We start from the raw sequence: 6,827 nt of genomic DNA, 5'->3' as shown, positions 1-6,827 counted from the left end.
CAGATTAACAGTAGAGGAAATAAAATATTTAAATAATCCCATTTTAGGAAAAAAAATTGAACAACCATCAATGAACTCCCTAAGGAAAAAAAATATCCAGGACCAGATATATTTACAAGTGAATTCTACCAAAAACTTAATGTTCAATTAATTCTAATATTATATAAACTATTAGGGAAAATAGGTGAAGAAGATCTACCAAATTCCTTTGATTACACAAAGCCAAGAAGAGCCAAAACAGAGAAAGAAAATTATAGACCAATTTCCCTAATGAATATTGATGCAAAAAAAAATTAAACAAAATATTTGAAAAGAGATTATAGCAATTTATCATGAGGATAATATACTACAACCAGTTGGGATTTACACCAGGAATTCAAGGCTGGTTCAATATTAGGAAAGCTATTAATATAATTGACCATATCAATTACAAAACCAACATAAATCACATAATTATCTCAATAGATACATAAAAAGCTTTTGATAAAATACAGCACCCATTCATATTAAAAACATTAGATTGTATAGGAATAAATTGTGCTTTCTTTAAAATGATAAGTAATATCTATCTAAAACCATCCACAAGCATTATCTTTAATGAGGATAAGCTAGAAGCCTTCCCAGTAAGATCAGGAATGAAATAAGGATGCCCATTATCAATATTGTACTAGAAATGTTAGATTTAGCAACAAAAGAAGAAAAATAAATCAAAGGAATTAGACTAGGCAATGAGGAAACAAAGCTTGATTGCAGATGATCAGATAGTATATTTAGAGAATCCTAGAAAACCAGCTAAAAAACTACTTCAAATAATTAACATCCTTAATAAAGTTGCAGGCTATAAAATAAACTCACATAAATTGTCAGCATTTTTATCACCAACAAAACTCAGCAAGAAGATAAAGAAAAAGAAATTCCATTTAAAATAACTATAAACAATATAAAATATTTGGGAGTCTATTTGCCAAAAAAAACCTAGAAACTCAACTATATGAACTCAAATACAAGACACTTTTCACACAAATAAAGTCAGGTCTAGACAATTGGAAAAGTATCAGTGACTTATACCTGAGATAATATAATAAAAATAACAATTCTACTTAATTTAATTATTCAGTGCCATACCAAACTACCAAAAATTATTTTATAGAGCTAGAAAAAATAACAACACAATCCATCTGGAAGAACAGTCAAGAATACCAAGGGAGTTAATTTTTTTTAAATGAAAAGGTGGCCTACCCATACCAGTTCTAAAAGTACTATAAAGCAGCAATCATCAAAACTATTTGGTAATGCACAGTATCAGCAACATTATCAGTCAACTATGAATAACTCAGCTCTTCTCAGCAAGACAATAATCCAAGACAAGTACAAAGGATTCACAAAGGAAAATGCTATCCATATCCAGATAAAGAACTGGTGGACTCTGAATGCCAATTGAAGCATATTTTTCTCACCTACTTTATCCTTTCTCATAATTTTTCCTTTTAATCTGTTTCTTCTTCCACAATTGTGACTAATATGGAAATATGTTTTACATGATAGCACATGTAAAAACATGCCTACCATTTCAAGAGAAGAAAGAGGAGGGAGAGAGGGAGAAAATCTGGGACTCTAAATCTTGTAAAAATGAATGCTAAAATTTTCTTGGCATATAATTGGGGAAAAATTAAAAGACAAAAAAATTAAGAAAAAACTATTTAGTACTGGCTAAGAAATAGAGTGGTGGATCAGTGGGATAGATTAGGAACACAAGACACAGTAGTAAATGATTATAATAATCTACTATTAAACCCATAGACTCCAGTTTCTGGGAAAAGAACTCACTATTTGACAAAACTGCTGGGAAAATTGGAAAATGGTATTGCAGAAAAAGTATAGATCAATATGTATACCACAATAAGTCCAAAATGGGCACATGATTTAGACATAAAGGGTGATACCACAAGCAAATTAGGAAAACAAAGAATAGTTTACCCGTCAGATCTATGGAGAAAGTAGGAATTTATGTCCAAACAAGAGATACAGAACATTATGAAATGCAAAACAGATAATTCTGATTATATTAAATTAAAAAGTTTTTACACAAACAATACCAATACAACCAAGATTAGAAGGAAAGCAGAAAGCAGAAAAACTATTTTTACAGCAAGTATTTCTGATAAAGGCCTTATTTCTCAAATATATAGAAAATGAGTCAAATTTATAAGAATACAAGTAATTCCTCAATTGATAAATGGTCAAAGCATATGAACAGGAAGTTTTTAGATCAAGAAATTAAAGCTATCTATAGTCATATGAAAAAGTGCTCTAAGTCACTATTGATTAGATAAATTCAAATTAGAACAACTCTGAGGTACCAACTCACACCTATCAGGTTAGCTAATATGACAAAACAGGAAAATGATAAATGTTGGAAAAGATGTGGGAAAATTGTGAAAGTAATGTATTGTTGGTGTGGTTGTGAATTGATCCAATCATTTTGCAGAGCAATTTGGAACTGTGCCCAAAGAACAATCAAATTGTGCGTACCCTTTGATCCAGCAATACTACTACTGGGTATGTACCCCAAAAGAGATCATAGAAAAGGGAAAAAGACCTACATGTACAAAAATATTTATAGCAGCTCTTTTTTTAGGTGGCCAAGAATTGGACATTGAGGAGATGCCCATCAATTGGGACATTGCTGAACAAGTCGTGGTATATGAATGCAATGGAATACTGTTGTGTTATAAAAAGTGATGAACAGGTGTATTTCAGAAAAACCTAGAAAGACTTACCTGAACTGATGCTGAGTGAAGTGAACAGAACAAGGACAACACTATTCACAGTAACAGAAACATTATACAATGATCAACTATGATTGATTTAGCTCTTTTCAGTAATACAATGATCCAAGAGAATTCTAAAAGATTCATAATGGAAAATGCTATCCACATCCACAGAAAGTACTACGCAGTCTGAATGCAGATCAGAGCATACTATTTTCACTTTCTTTTTTTGTGTTTTTTTCCCTTTTGTTCTGTTTCTTATTTCACATGACTAATGCGAAAATGTTTATATGAATGCATATGCATAACCTATATCAGAGTGCTTGCCATCTTGGCGAGGGGAATGACAGCAAGGGAGGGAAAAAATTTGAAACTTAAAATCACAAAAAAGCTGAATATTATCTTTATATGTAATTGGAAAAATAAAATAGTATTTGCCAAAAAATACTTTTCACATTATTGTCCTTCAAAAATAGAATGAGCTGCACTGAGATATAGAGTGTGTTTCTTATCTCTGGATGTCTTTAATCAAAGCCTGATGATCATTTGTCATTAATTATTAATACAGAATTCATGATTTGGGTTGAATTAAATGATTTCTGAGGCACAATTTTGAGACTCACTGATTTGAATTTGTGGTTTAGAATATCCACATGTTACCAAAACACTAAGATAATTAAATTCCATCAGTCAATATGATATGTTGGCTTCTTTTTGGTCAGCAAAACCAACATTAGAAAATATTTAGAATCCATCTGTTTTCATAAATTTATAAATAGATTTCTTTTTGTATCATAGCAAAAATAAGTAGACCCCACACCTGATCACTTAGGCACTCTGTCATGCATACTTTGACATAAAGACTATAGAAAAGGGAGGAGAGGGGAGTTTTATCATTTGTGGTTGGAAAGTCAAGTTAGCTGCACTATAATTTCCTTCTTACTATACCACCTGAGAACAACTTAGAAAAGAAACATAACACAGGGTCTATCCTAATGAGTGAAGAAATCCTCCAGAGCATATTATTTGCCTCAGAGAGAAAATCACACCACAGCCCATTAAATTGGGACTATCCTCAAAGAATCAAACCTTTGAAATGCAAGTCCTCTAAACCACCAAGGAGACTTGGAGCTGAGAAAGGCTAATTTAGCCAGTTTGTCTCCTTATCACTTCTCCCACAGTTCTCCTTCCTTCTCTCTTTCTGGACCTTTTACAATGATTGAAATGTATCCTCTGCCTTCTGGACAAGTTCTCTTTGGCTTCTATTCTATCCAGTGGCTACTACTTATTCATCTGTTTTATGTTCCTCACTTGAGGTCTCTTCATTGGATATGAGATTCATTCCTGCTCTTTTTCACCTTCCAGGTGAGAGAGTTAGTTTAAGGATAGAAAAAAAAAGGTTCTTGAAAGGGGGAGTATGATCTTGAATGTTTCCTTTTATTTCAAAATCTCTTATGCATGGGGTTTGATATCAACCCTTGGCAGTAGATATACTTGGGTGTTTTCCAAAAGAGACTTTTACTACCTATAACCAAAACATACTAAACGGGAACTGACAGGGAATCAATATTACCTAGGTGATGATTGAAATGAAAGGTAGAATTCTTATAATATAAGGGTTATTTGGATTTTAAAATGAAAGGATTGGACTAACTATAATCTGAAGTCCCTTCCAACTCTATCTGTATGATACTTTGATCAGATGATAATATATATCTCATATTAACCTGCAGAAGTCATCAATGTGCTCTCTCATACCAATCTATCTCTATCAAGGGAAAATAAGGAGAAATGCAGTATTCCTTGCCTAATTGGTCACTCTCTGTTGGCAAACTGAGATAAGTGAAGGATTAAAATCCAGTTATAGCAGGGAAATGCTGATTCTCCCTCACAACAAAATTTCTCATTCCCTTAGCCTTCAACACCTTTAGGTAGCCCTTAACATCACAGTTTTTACTGAGAACATTTGAGCACATATCTATTAAGAAACCTAGGGTGGTGAATTCTGAGAATCACCTTTGAGGCTTTCTTCTGACTGACTTTGTCTTTAAAAAGTAGAACAAGAGAGGTCAGGTTATAAAGAAATGAAGGCTCCATTTAGTTCCCATTCTGAACCTATTTCTCTGAATAGGCATCTATGTGAGCTCTACCAATCAGAAGGTATGTACAGCTATTATTAAAATGGCTTTGTGATCACTTAGTAAGATAAGCAGTAATGAATAAAAGCTAACAGAACTTTATCAAGAACAAGTCCTGACAGGCTAACTTCATTTTAATTTTTGACAATCAGTTAATAAACATATATTAACTTCTACTTAATGCTGAGTACCCTGTTACATGGTAGGTATGCAAAGAAAGGCCAAAGACAATTCCTGTTCTCAAAGAGCTTATAGTTCAATGGAGCACAAAATATGCAAATAATTATATACAAACAAGCTACTTACATGATAAATTGGAAATAGTCAACAAAGGAGAGGGTCTAAAATTAAGGTTAAATGTTAAGTGGTACTTGAAGGAAGTCAGGGAAGCCATGAAGCAGAAATGAAGAAAGGGAGTATTCTAGGCATGGAGGAACAGTCAGTAAAAAAAATTCCTGGAACTGGGAGATGGAGAAGTTTGTTTGAGGGACATCAAGACTGTTGTCATAGGATCTCTGTGGTTGAGGGATATAAAGTGTGAGACCAGAAATGTGGGTTTGGTAGCAGGTTATGAAGAACTTAATACTAGATTTGTAGATCTATGGAATGCTATAGACATTCCAGATTTTAGAAAGGATTCTGACAACATTTTTCATTGTGAACAAGATGGGGAGATGTGGTCTCAGTGATGGTACAGTTAAATGGAGTCAAAACAGGTTGAATGACTGGAACCAAAGAAGGTTGATTAAAAAATCAGTGTCAAAATGTACAATGGGTGGGGTCAGTCCCTTCTGGAGTGTTTCCAGGCAGCTCTCCCTTGGTCTTATAATTGTTGCTCAGCATTTTGGTCAATTGTTGGGATCAAGGAATAGATAGAATAGCTATCAAAGTCTTAGGTAGCACATAGTATAAAGGATAACCAAGAGGTTCAATGGCATAATTGGGATCCATGTAGATGTTGGCAAACTAAGACAAATGGACTAATCCAAAAAGATGAATTTTAATAATGGCAAATATATGTGTGTGTGTGTGTGTATTCCTGCACTCTAGTTCAAACTATTGGGGGTAGGAAACTTCATAGAGAAAAGGCCAATGACTTTTAGTAGACTGAAATCTATAGCTTGCCAAAAATATGACATGGAAGCCAAGAACTTCAAAAGAATCTTAGCAGTAGTCTGGAGCAAGAGACCTTACATTCTGACTTTGGGAAAGTCACTTAACCCCAATTGCCCTCCAAAAAAACACAAACAAACAAACAAAAAGAGACCTTACATTTGCACTGCATTATTTCTTAGCCAGACCGTGTCAGAACTACTGCATACGGTTTTAGTGACCACATTGGCAAAAGAGAGAATGATAGGCTGGCGCATGACTAGAAGACTTAGAACCATAACACATTAAAACAGCTTGACAGATCTGAGTGCAAAAGATAAGACTTGAGAATGGTTGTGATTGACAGCTTCTGTCAAGCATATGAAAGACTATTGTAGGGAAAAGAGATTAGCTTCCTTTAAAGTTTTTTTTTTTTAATTTTTTTTTTCACTGAAGAGGGAAGAATTAGGAGTAAAGGACAAAAATTGGAGAAAAGCAAGTTTTTATTGGTTATCAGACAAAAGCTTTTTAATAAAGTTGTCCAAAATTAGAATAAGCAGAGTCTAATGGTACTGAGTTCCCTCATCACTAGATGTCTTTAAGAAGTCATACTGGATCCAGTTATGGGATGAATTGGATAGGCTTTGAGGTTGCTAGAAAAGATAAGATTCTGGGCTCCTCTGAGCTGGCTTCGAATTGTCTTCCTCATGTCATGGCAGAAAGACAGGACAAGCTGGGAGTTTATCTTCTGGATGATCCAGAAGATCCCTTTTCAGAGCCCTGCATCTGATCTAGTTTTGCATAGTTTGTTAGAAGAAAATGAAAA

Source organism: Petaurus breviceps, unplaced genomic scaffold (genome assembly GCF_028583685.1).
Source record: "Petaurus breviceps papuanus isolate PSGF00001 unplaced genomic scaffold, PetGlider_PUasm1.0 171, whole genome shotgun sequence".
Lineage (NCBI taxonomy): Eukaryota > Metazoa > Chordata > Mammalia > Diprotodontia > Petauridae > Petaurus > Petaurus breviceps.
Note: the sequence above shows the minus strand (reverse complement) of the source record.